Source organism: Panthera onca, chromosome C2, assembly GCF_046562875.1.
Source record: "Panthera onca isolate mPanOnc1 chromosome C2, mPanOnc1 haplotype 2, whole genome shotgun sequence".
NCBI classification, from domain to species: Eukaryota; Metazoa; Chordata; class Mammalia; order Carnivora; family Felidae; genus Panthera; species Panthera onca.
Window position 1 is genome coordinate 30,288,176 of NC_138347.1, and position 13,085 is coordinate 30,301,260.

The 13,085-nt window shown below is 33.8% G+C and overlaps 1 protein-coding gene across 18 annotated transcripts in view; it reads left to right on the forward strand.

Moving 5' to 3' along the window:
• The window catches only part of ROBO2 (roundabout guidance receptor 2), a 1,697,359-nt gene that overhangs the window by 963,115 nt on the left and 721,159 nt on the right, over positions 1 to 13,085 (forward strand). The window lies entirely within an intron of this gene.

Consider the following 13,085-nt stretch of genomic DNA (forward strand, 5'->3'; position numbering starts at 1 on the left):
TGAGTCTTTTGGTGTACTTTATTATTTAATTAAAATTATTGTATCTCATGGAGGGAACACAGGATAGAACACTTCTGTAAAATAAATATAAATTATAACAATTCCATGTATGTCTTATTAATATAAAAGCTATATTTTTAAAGTGCTACACTTTAATTTCCTTTATATTTTGAGTACAGTTTTAACACAATTAAATCACATCAGTCAACCTGAAAAATATGACAAATGAACAATTCTAACAGGTCTGATTCAATAAATCCATCTAATAATAAGTACCAAATTACAATTTTAAAGCATCTATACTAAAGATGGTTACTGATAGACAGAATTTATAGGTAGTATACAGAGTGGAAAGTTTAACACACATAAGTTCTAACTTATTATATATATGTCCATTGATAGGTACTCAAAAACCATTGTGAAATAGCAATCATTTACATGTTAACATCCTGTATTTAGTACTCTTAATCTCACTTTGTCGTTTGACAAATGAATATTAACAATTTCCAACTTCAGTTTAGACAACATTTATATATAAAACAAAAGATTCTCCCCACTGCGCCACCCAATTCAGTTTGGGGAGGAATTTTACTTAGTTTTTATCAGTTCAGTGAGTCTGCTTACATTTGTTTGAGAACAGCAAAATTTCCACCGGTAGTATGTATGGTGATGTGAAGAAACACTGTTACATTAACATAAATGTCTCTGTATTTTTAGGGTCATCTCCATTTCTTTACTAATACAAATATTTCTTAGAAATATACGTTCTGCTATCTCCAGTATAGAAAGAAAAAGAGTATATCTAGCTGGCATTTATTATACTCCAATTATTGGGGGGAGGGAAGGATTCCATGCCAGGAACTGTAGACGTTCAAGTACAAAGCCCTCATCATCTACGTGTTTGACAGGAAAGAAGAATGGGTCCCGTGACAACCCTAAGACATGGAAGAAGGGTAATTGCGCACCAATTCCATGTGTTTTCAAAATCACCAGCACCAGATGCAGGATGTATGCAAACATTCCTCCACTTTCCTTAGAAGGAAAATCTCTCTTTTTTTACAGCCAATCTAGTGTAGTACTATAAATAAAACCAGATTTTTTTTCAGAGGGGATGGGAAAGTTTTGATAGAGCTCTTGATCTGGCATTTAAAAGTCTGTTCACAATTTTTTTCTCAATTGTTATCTTTCAAAAAAAAAATAGGGTGATTGAACAAAGCAAAACTCTAATCCAGTTTCTATGTCAAAAGCATGCTAGCTCATATATGTGGAGATGATTAGTAAGTAATGAAGAAAATATCATTGTATAATATAACAAATGTAAAAAATGTATGTGGATTTAAATAATGCCTCCTGCTTAGGATCTAAAAATTAAATTATCTCTTAGATTTATACCTTATTTTACAAACATTTGATGACAATCTTGCTATGTAACACTAACACATTAATTTTAATATTATCTAATTATAATCTTTGTAAATTATTTTCAAATTATTCAATTTCTTCAATAGCCATTTTCTTTCCATAAAAAGGATAATCCTTTAATTTACAAGGATATGATGTTGACATCCACACAGATTTATTTGACATGAACAGATATTATTTTTTTCATTTATTAATCAAACATTTATTGAGCAGTTCTTGAGGGTGAGACATTGTTCAAGGTGACCAACTTAGGCAAAGCCCCCACCCTCATCGTTTGCATTCTATTCTTTCTCTGGGGTATGGTTAATTTCACATTTCATTACCTCAATGTCACACTCTCCAAATTATTTAGAATTAGGTGAATATTAACGACTAATTATTATACTCATTATTATGTATTTTGTACTCATTAGTATATGTTTTGAAACATAAGGGAAGATTTATTGCTCTGAAGCAATATTAATGGCTAAGTTTATGACCTTCGGTGATGGAATGGGAGTGGACCTTTTGCCCAGTTTGACTAACTTTAAGTTTGACTCTAAGCTTAGATTAGTTGGAGAAGACCCTTCTATCAAAATTCATTAGATGACATATCACTTCAGGTGGTGCCATAATGTTATACACCATGCATAATAAGGAAGTTGTGTCAAATCCTTAAAAGGATCATCAATATGAATAGATCCTGGATTGTCATGGATTGTCACATTTTTCTTAAGACTTTGGAAGTTTGTTTGTTTGTTTGTTTGTTAGTTTGGCTTGCTTCTTTTTATCCACAGCCTTTGACAAGAACTAGGCACCATTAAATTAATATTGATGATTTTAAAGCTCCCAAAGGGAAAGTGACCTGCCAGCCAAACCTAGAAATTGGGACCGATGCTGTCAGCCTATATGTAAAATCAAAACAACACATTACAAAGGAAGCTGCTGTTGATTATTAAGAAATAAACATTCCTGTGGTTCATTTGAAGGCAAATCTGTAGTAGGCAGCCCAGGATAGATGCAACCACATCTGAGACCTGGAATTTTCGAGTTCCTGTGTGCAATGAGAAACTGAGTACCATGGCAATGCAGATGAAGAAAAGATGGTGTCAAACTGTTTCCTTTCCATCTGGTGTTTTACAGCAGCTATGCTCACAGTTACTCTTAAAGGAAAATAGAATGAAGAAAAATACATTCACAGTCTTGTGTTGTTTAGGCTGAATAATCTAAGCCAAATTATTGCTTATGAATAAATTAAATACTGAATAAAACAGAGTCTAAGCATAAGTTACACACACTCAATGAAAACTTCTCACTGTAATGAGACCCTGAGTTCATCTGACTTTCTGAGGAACAACAGCATAGTGATACCAGTCACAAATATAAAGGTTAATGTGGATTTTGCCCTTTTCACCCTCTATTAAATTGTAATACTTGGGTATTCTCTATCCCTTTTCCTAATTTACTTTTATCTCCATAATGTATCCCCAAATGCCATATTATATATTTAACTCTTTTATTTTTGTTTATATTATTTCTTTGGTACAGGAATATAAGCTTCACGAGGACAAGCATTTTGAAGCATTTTGTTCGATTTTAAATCCTTGGCTCACAGTAGGCACTCAACATACATATGCTCTTTTTTTTAAGTTTATTTAAAAAGAGAAAAAGGGAGGTAAGGGACAGAGAGAGGAAGAGAGAGAATCCCAAGCATGTTCTGCGCTGTCAGTGAAAGCCCAATGTGGGGCTCGATCTCACAAAATGTGAGATCATGACCTGAGCTGAAATCAAGAGTCAGAGACTTAACCAACTGAGCCAACCAGATGCTCTTCAATATACATCTTTTAAAGAAATAAGAAATTAATTTTCTTTATATATGATGCAGGGAGCATCATATACAAACAGGTATATGATGATCCCTTGTAGGTAATATACAATGCGATAAATATTTATTCTGGAAGCATTCTTGGTAACAAAGGACACTTTTGAGTTCTAAGGAAAGGTTTGTTAATTAATTATCATTTGTTTATTTTTTCCCAGATGCTTGAGAAATATGACTGTTTTCTTTTCAAAACACTTTTTTTTTGGAATGAGAGAGCATGTGCAAGCGGGGGAGAGAGGCAAAGAGAGAGAGAGAGAGAGAGAGAGGATCTCAAGCAGGTTCCACATGTAGAAGAAATCAAGAGTTGGATGCTTAATTGACTGAGCTACCCAGGCACCCCTTAAAACACTTTTTTAATCCAATTTAATTTCTTAAGAAATATGTTCACATATGTAATTGACGGATTTAATGCACATGGTTTTTTTTTTTCTTTTTTCTATTTAGTTTGGTTTAACCCTAAACTTTTTCTTCCTGCTCCCTCCTTCATCCCACCACACACACACACCTAAGAACAACCATCAAATTCATCTTTCTCCCCAGAACACATGGCAATGTATAGAGAAGAATCAAGTACTTTTATCATATTTTAGGGTTTTTTTTTTAGGATTAACTTTTAAATGAATTTGCTGAAAACACTTTAATATATCTTTAAGGATGTAAACATATGTGTGCTAGGGCAAAGACATGATTCCGTAACAGAACTATAAGAATTGTTCATCATACCTAGAGAGTACAACAAAATGTATGAGCTATAGAAAAAGCTTTTCTTCAAATTTGTTTTAACCCATTTTATCATATTAATGTTGCTAAATATAGCAATTGGGTATAAAAGGTAAGCTGACAAAATGTATTAAACCAAGATATAATTGAAGTGTCTTACTCTTTTAATAAAATTTTAAGACATAGCATCTATCTAATGGAATGATTCCATAGAAGATTTTTTTTTTCCAAGTTGAGGTTTTAGCCTCATACCTCTTCAGTCATGGAACCGGACAATGCACTCCTTTCTCGCTGCCTCCACCTGCTGGCAAGTGAGATTGACTAGGATTAAAGAACTGGCTCCTATAATCCATTTAGTATAAGTATGCATCTTGGTTTGGTCCTAAATCTTTGATCTGCCTATTATTCTATCTGTATTTGCCCTAGGAAGGTGAGCATTCAAGGGCAGAAAAAATCGCATATTTTGTATCTTCAGAACGTTATCATTGCTCAGTGTGAGTTTGTGACTGAATTCCCTTTTTGCCTTTCCACCGCCACCAGTGATTATTTCTGAACTACGTTTCTCTTGTTCAAAACTAACTCTGGTAGAGATATCCTTTATGCTTCTTTATCTTTTCTCCCAAATGCATGGTTTTTTGAGAGATTGAAGCATTGCTTCTGTAAGAAATGAAAAATATTTTTTTTAGAAATCATGCAGGATACCTCCAAAGTTGAGTTGAGTTGAATTTTTTAACATAAGTATTACTGGAAGAAAAACTAAGTGTCAGAGTTTTGCTTACATTCTGGTTATTCTAGACAGACTTTCCAAGGATATGAGTGAGATCAAAGAAGTGGAAATGTATTGAGGAGAATGATGTTGTACTCCAGCCACTGTGGAGGAAGACAACTGAGGGGAGAGCCATGCTTTTCCTCTGCTCTTTAGTTCCTCAGCTACAGGTCCTACACTCTAGAAATGAAAAAGCATTATAATTGAGAATAAAGTAAGGGAATAAGATGATTAAGGGCAAGGCGGCCAAGTATTGAAGGCACATAGGTTAGAGGAGTAGAAAAATTCCACGTTAAACTAGTGTAAAGTTAAGGAGACTTTCATGACCTGACACATGACATTATAATATGCATTTTTAAAGTGTATGTTTTCAAGTATCAGATTATCTTGAGAATAACAAGGATCAATTAGGATCGATTCCCACTAGTCCAAATCATAAAACCTTACCTTAATCCAAAAGCACAGAAGGATCATAGAAAGCTAGAAGAGCCGTGACCCAAACCCTTTTCTCCAGATTCCCAAGTGAGTGCCTCTTCACTGTCTTGGCCCCTACTAAGGAATTCCTAATTTAAAAATTATATATCTATATCTATATCTATATCTACATCATCTATATCTATATCTATATCTATATCTATACCTATCTGTATCTGTTATCTTTTCCACCAGGAGACTACCAGTGCTAAAAAATTATAAATCATGTATAAAAATCCAAGATATAACTTGGGGATTTTTTTTTTATTCTTGACATAAATTGCTGTGGATCTTCTTCCTGTTGGTTAGATTCCTCACCCAGCCGTCATCTTTGAGCTCAGGAAAACCAGATTGTTGTCCTGAGACAGTCTCATGAAAGTATCTGTTACTATCTCTGCTATAAAAATCTGGAACCCACATCTCCCAAATTTAGATCCTGGAGTTAACTTCATCTTTCATCTTTTAATATCTTCGTTTTTGCTATCAAATCAAAGTTTTGAGACAAATATGAAGATTGATAGCTATCAATAAATACTAGAAAAAAATTTTTCTTCTTCTGTGGCTTACGTTTGTTATATCAGGCAGAAAATGAACTGCTTCTCCTCAAAGCAAGTATGCGATGAGATTTTAAAAACATGTATAATGGTAGTCTGCTTATTATTGTAGTTCACAGATAATTATAAAGAGCTGTTGTGAGATCCACTAGCCATTCTCATGCCAAAAACGAACTCGTTTTTGCTCTGTTTTTTTTTTTCTTATGGAAAGTAAAATCTTAATACTGGACATAAACATTTTCCTTCAATCATATATTAGCGTTAAATTATATAATTGAATTTAGTATTTCTGTCTTACAACCATGTATGAAATAGATCAGATTGCAGTATGTGTAGGTTTGGGGGACATTTAGATATATTTCATGAAAAAATATTAGGGCAATTGAGTTTCAAAAGAACTTCCTTATTCATTGGGTTATTTAGCGACACAGACACACCACATGCAGCTGGCAATTCATGGAGTTCATCAGCTAACAATAATGGTTATTATCTGAAAATAACCTGGAAGGTAGTAATATATAATTGCTAATGTATTTGATGTTCACACTAACCCTATGTGATATGTACCAGCATTATTATCCAGTTTGTAGTTGATAAAATTATGACACAGAGATGTTAAGTAACTCACCTGGGGCACACACAGTAAATGGCCTTGTTAGAATTAAAACTTAGGCAGTTTGAACTCCAGAATCTATTTTCTTAACCATGTTGCTGCACATGCTCTCGTAATATAATTATTTAAATGTTCATCCCTTTTCCCTACTGTACTATAGATTTCACTATATCCTCTTTCATTTCTGTATTGATATCTCCCAGTCTGACTACAAGTATATTAAATGATTCATTTTGAATTTGTAAGTCTATTTGGTTAAGATCCCATTAGACTGCATAGTAATTTAGTTTTTATGAAAAATGTTAGTATTTAAGTTAATTTTATGCCTTTCCTACACAAAGATGATAGAATTTCCCTCAGCAAAGCAAACATTTTAGAATCTTACTGTATAATGAAGTTGGATTCTGCATTTTTTACTTCTTGTATCTTTTACCCCTCCTCCCCATCTCATTCTCTCTCCTCTTGCAGCCAATAGCAGATATATTTAATCAAGTTAATAATGGTAACAGAAACAGTTTTTCACCATGGATAAAAAATAGGACAAAATAAAAATTCTTGACTTCTCGAAGATTCACTTAATCATTTGATAATATTTATTGAGTGCCTACTATGGGATAGAGAGTCTATTAGATACTGAAGCCAAAAAGAGAGACAAACATTTACATAATTCCTACCATAATAGAGCAGTCTAATGGGAACACAGTCATTAATTAAATGGGTAAGTGAAATGATCCTCACAGATATTGGTACATGCCTCTCTGTTTTACTACCATGTCCCAAATAAGTCAAAAGCCACAGATAAATAGTCAACCCTAAAGGTTTTTTTTAAAGAAGTTTCTTTGTAACATTGATTCCTTTCTGTTCTTTGGATGAAGCTTGGTGTGTGAAGCAAATAATTAGTATTGAAAGTTTTATATGTGACTCCAACTGGGTAGCCCCAACATTCTGGTTCTGTTCCAACTTTAATTCTTGACTCAAGTGATAAAATGTAGTTCTCCTACAAAGCAGCACTCTCAGCATAGACGCAGATATGTCAGTCATCGACATGGAACCATTTGGCAGAAAAACTGAGGTGATTGGTTTGAGTAAATGTCAGAGTAGAACGATTCTCAAACCACAGACTTGCCGAAGTTTGTCAAAAGGACCTCACAGCTTTTATCCTTGTGTCACTTACACTCCGAACTGCAGTCAGCGATTTACTTAGGCAATCCTTTGGTGAGCAGCTGTCGCTGAAGAGGCACAGAGAATTCACCAGCAGAGGTGAAAGATTAATTTTGGAAAAAGAAAGCCAGATAAAGCACAAATACGAGTGAAAGGTATACTGAAAAATTTTCTCCTTAGGAGAGTTAGTTATTCCACTCTTGATGTCTTATATACTTGTTTTTGAGGAACCTGTGTATTAGGGAAGTTGATAGGAATTACACCTCCAAAGTGATCAATGTTCAAATAAAGGACTTGGTACGTAATATCAAGAGAATTGTCTTATTCCTTCAGCTTGATAAAACTGAAACAACACACCTTCTTATCATCTTTAACATTTTTCTAGTTTTTTTTTTTTTTTTAATTTGGAACAATTAATGGTGCTTTGGAACAATTTGGGGTGCTTTGACCCCAAAACTTTTGAGATTGACCCTGGATAGCCATATGTAAACAGACAGAAATGAATCCAACAAGATTTTTTATCTATTTTACACACATGCATGCACACACACACACACACACACACACTGACTACAATATGTTGGCACAAGGGAAATGACAGTATAAAGATCAATCAAATCTGACCTCACTTTATTCAGTAATTATTCGTAGATTATTTTTAAATTGGCATTTTAATCCAGCATCTTTTGAAAACCTTTTAATACTTAGGTCTTATTATTCAAAAGTCTCATAATTCTAGATTATTAAGCTCAAAATTTAAGGCAAATTTTACCTCAGGTAAAATTCTCAGCTGGTCTTTCCAAGAGACTAAAAATTTTAAAAGGGAAATATATTTTCTTTTCATTGCCATACTACTTACTGCAGAGGCAGAATCATGTGTGGAAAGGAGTGTGGGACTTGAGGTCAGAAAATAGGGTCCCAGATTTTCCTCTCAAGAGCTATTTGTAACAAGTTTCTTAATTTCTCTGAGCTTTCCACTTCCTCCCACTATTTTTGTTAATACCTAAAATCAATATGGAATCATGGTGGTTAAATAATGCTACAAAACTAACACATACTACTGCTATTACCTTCGTAAAATCCACGTAAGTTTAGGTTAAAATGGTTATGAATGTTCCTCCCCTTTTTTTTAATAATTTTTTAAATTTTATTTATATTTTTGAGAGAGAACATGCTTGCAAGTGGAGGAAGAGCAGAGAAAGAGGGAGACAGGATCAGAAGCAGCCTCTGCACTGACAGCAGACAGCCCAATGTGGGGCTCGAACTCACGACCTTTGAGATCATGACCTGAGCTGAAGTCAGATACTTAACTGATTGAGCCACCAAGGCACCCCTAAACTTTCTTCCTCTTACATGCTAATTGTTCTCAGAGAAGCATTACTTCCATGTCCCACTCAAGTTATCTTAATTATCTGATTGGGACACTGTTATAAAAATCTACAGCATTTATTAACTTATTAGCGGCTGTAAAACCCACTGAATTTAAAGAAAATATATCCGCAGCAACTATAGATGGGTCTGTTGAACTTTCATGAGCATGAGGCTTTTTAAGTTATTTTTTTTCTTTATACACTTATGACATGATAAGAAAGGTAAAATTTGGTTTGAAGAAAAAAAAAAAAAACTTGGTTTGAATGGGCTCTGAAAACAAGGTTTTAGAAATCACACACAGTAAAAGAAAAAAGAAATCAAACACATTTTGCCCATGTAAATAATGCTTACAAGAAATGAATATATATCATACAGCATTAATCATTAATGTACTTTTTATGTTATTTCCTTATGAGAAGAGGCAAGTGTCATGTAATTATTTGAAAAAAAAGTTTTCAGGTGGACAAGTTCTTTTTTATCGTTACTTCCCAGTGCTTTATGTACTCTACTCAAATAGTTTTCACAAGATTGTCTCCTGAGTGATCCCGAGAAAAATACATGGTTTTAATAGTGTATGTGTTGGTGGGCATTTGGATAGGTTCTAAAATGTGCCATCTGTACTTCTGAGATAAACAAGTAAGAGATAATTTAGCAGCTAAGCAGGAACTTACTTTAAGAAATGAAGAAGTGTGGTGCTTGCTGGAGATTTCATTTTTAAGATCAAAAACCATGTGGCACACAACAAGGTCCTTTCTGAGGAAGGGGAAATGACTGTCAGCAAGTGGTATAATATTTGTTTCTAACACAAGTCTTATTGATCTGACGTCATCCTTTCTTTATACCTCATAATGATGTATTGGAGCCTCTGTGAAATTCATTACCACTTTATATTTCCAAGGAGAACTAGAAACCCTTTCCTTAATATATGTTTTCCTCCCTTCAAGTCATGGGGGAAAATGGCAGTGGATTTCAAATTTAAACCCCAAATGCAAAGAAATTAGAGTTGTATCTTTTCAAGGATTAAAAAATGGGTTAGAATTGAGGCTGACAAACAACAATGATCAGGTGCGAAGGACAATCAAAGTTACAAAGAGTAGGCTAGGTGAGGAGAACTATTGTTTTCTAGAACGGTTACTTTTTAAATTCAGTTTGTAAAGAAAGACTTTAGTGTACCCAATTATGCAATCCACTGAAGTTTGTCAGCAGTGCCTGTAACTATAGATGTTCTGTAGCTAAAAATTGCAGTTCTTCCAGATTCTTCAAATATGTGCTATTACTGTTACCAAATTTGAAAGTGTTTTTTCATTCTCAAACTTCATTAGTGGATTATTTAAATAGAAAATTTTTTGACCAACAATGTATATGATGTCTATATCAGATGTTCTATAAGTTTTCTAAGCAGGCAACAAAAAACCCAAAACTCCTCTAATTAATCTCCAATAGGACCCTTCAGTCACATACATTTTCAGATTATAACATTAAAAGCCAATTTTGAAAGCATAATGGAATATAAAATATTATATAAAATATTAAATGCTAGACATAAGACTCAAGTTTTTTTTTTTTAAGTTTACTTATTTATGTTGAGAGACACAGAAACAGCATGAGTAGGGGAGGGACAGAGACAGAGGGAGAGAGAGAATTCCAAGCAGCTTTCACACTGTCAGTGCAAAGCCAGATGTGGGGCACAAACTCACGAACCGCGAAATCATGACCTGAGCTGAAATCGAGAGTTGGATGCTTAATTGACTGAGCCACCCGGGCACCCCAAGACTCAAATTTCTAAAGTTGATTGAGTCATCAGTTTGTGACCTGAGCAAATTATTTCTCTGTATATGTTCTTTTTTTCTGTGATGGTAAAGAACTGAATTAGATGCTCCCCCAAATCCCTTAAAGTTCTAGAGAACTCATGGTATAGCAGCTCCTATCCCCTAATCACACCTGAGAAGTTTTTATTTCTATCAGTACAATAAGGCTTATAGAGCCTTATAGATAAGAAAATTATATTTATTTCCTTTCTGAAGTAATGATTCTCTTTCCGATAGATTTTTGAAATTATAAGAATCATAGCAACAACCCAACATAAATTGTCCAAGGATATCTATAAAGGAACATAGGTTTCTCAGAAGGCTGAAATTCTAGATAAAATAATTTACAAACCTGTCCACCTTATCAGCATATGATAATCAGTAGCCAGTTAACATCCTAGATTTTCTTATAATTTGAATTGATAAAATTTGTTAGCTCTATTTTCCAATTTCTGATTCTTCAACTAATGACCCAAATAAAACTTCAAAAAGAGGTAAAGGAAAAAAATCATATGAGAAACAAACTAAAATTGTTTCTTAAGAGGATAATTTATAGATAAAACTTCTGTTTGACTGAACTGCAGTTAATTGCGTAGTATATAGTCAATCTTAGGCAATGAAGCCTTTTAAACAAAAAAAGTGTGGGTTTTTTTTCCCTAAATTGGGAGGAAGGGGACTATTATGATGAATTACTACTTTTGCTCTTTACTCTGAGATTTCTCAGTTGAAATGGAGAAATACAATGATACAATCCAGAGCCAAGTCAGCTAAGATTACATTCTTTCTACAGAGGGAGTTTAAAAAAATAGGCCCTAAATGTCCAAAGGGCACACAGATAACTTCTGAGTAACTCAAACATAAACAGGAAAGAAATTTGATAGAAAACCTTGGTGGTGGTCCAGATCAGGTCTAATTACTGTTGCTCCTTGTAAAAAATTTTGAATTAATAGGGTGGGAGGAGAAAGGAAATGGCAAAGCATGATGAGGCTTCCGACTTTATAATCTGAAACCTTGACCCTCTTTCAAAATGGGCCTCCCCCCCATGAAACTGCCTGAGTTGATGTATGAATGAGTATTTTATGGGGTGGGAGAGGTCTTAAAGAGACATCCCTCTGGACATTTTACCTATTTTGAAGATCATCATTATGGAGGGAGTCAGGCTCTCCCTATCCATAAAAGCATGCAAGGTATTCTAAGGGCATAGCATTCAATTACTCACAGGTGCCAATTTAGGAAAAAAAAATAGGTCTATTATTTAGAACTGATTAAGGATATGCTTCTACCTGCATGCTGCATGTATATTTTACGTATTACTTTAATATTTCTTTAAATATTTCTTTAAACATCATTTCTATGCATTATCAGTACTATAATAAATCAAGATATCTGTGATTCAACATCTTAAGGGTCTTTTTTTATTACAAAATTTTGTAGTTAAAAACTCTAATAGGCTTTTTAAAGACAGACTAAATCTGGTGAATAAATAAATGCACCGTGTGTGTTTAAGAGATTTATTTTATTCTGCCCAGAAACACTATGGCAGTTACTCGAATTCAGCCACTTACTTGCTGGACCACTGCGAGGACGTTCCAAACACTTGCTGGTAAATAATGCCCCTTAAGATGAGTTAAGTGCAAAACAGACTAAAATTTAATTCAGTTCCTGATATAAATTTTTGAATTAAAATAATTGCTTAAAAGTTAGGACTTTTACCAAGCATTTTGTGTTGGTAGTGTGTAACAATTACCCTTAAATATTTATATTCATGGGAATCACTAAAATTTATTCTCAAATGCAGAGTATACCACATAAGTTAAACCCACCATCTACACCCTGAAGGTTATCAGCATTATACAGACTTCTATGCTAAGTGCCTCCTGAATTTACCAACAAGAGTAAACCCTTCCATGTTGACCAAATTTTTAGAATCAATATGCAGATATGATGGGACATAATCTCATCATTTCCCTGATTAGATTTAGGCTTTTTTTGAATATTAGCATTCATTTGCACACCATCTTAATTTTTTTTAATATTATGAATAACTGTTACCTATGGTTACTATGATATCATAGGTACTCAATTTCCTAAAGAACCACAAGCGAAATAATTCTCAGATCTTGGTGCCAAGAACATCTGTGTCACTTCTCAATTGTTAGTATGTTTTTTACTTTTATTTTTTGGTCAATATTATGTCTTTCTCTTTCAGAGTTATCAGGAAGTTGAGCACAGAAATTGGGACAAATTTATACAGTTGTGCAATGTCTTTTGGTATATGCATTACAATACATACACTGGTATTATAGCGACTACATCAAGATCAATGACAAATGAG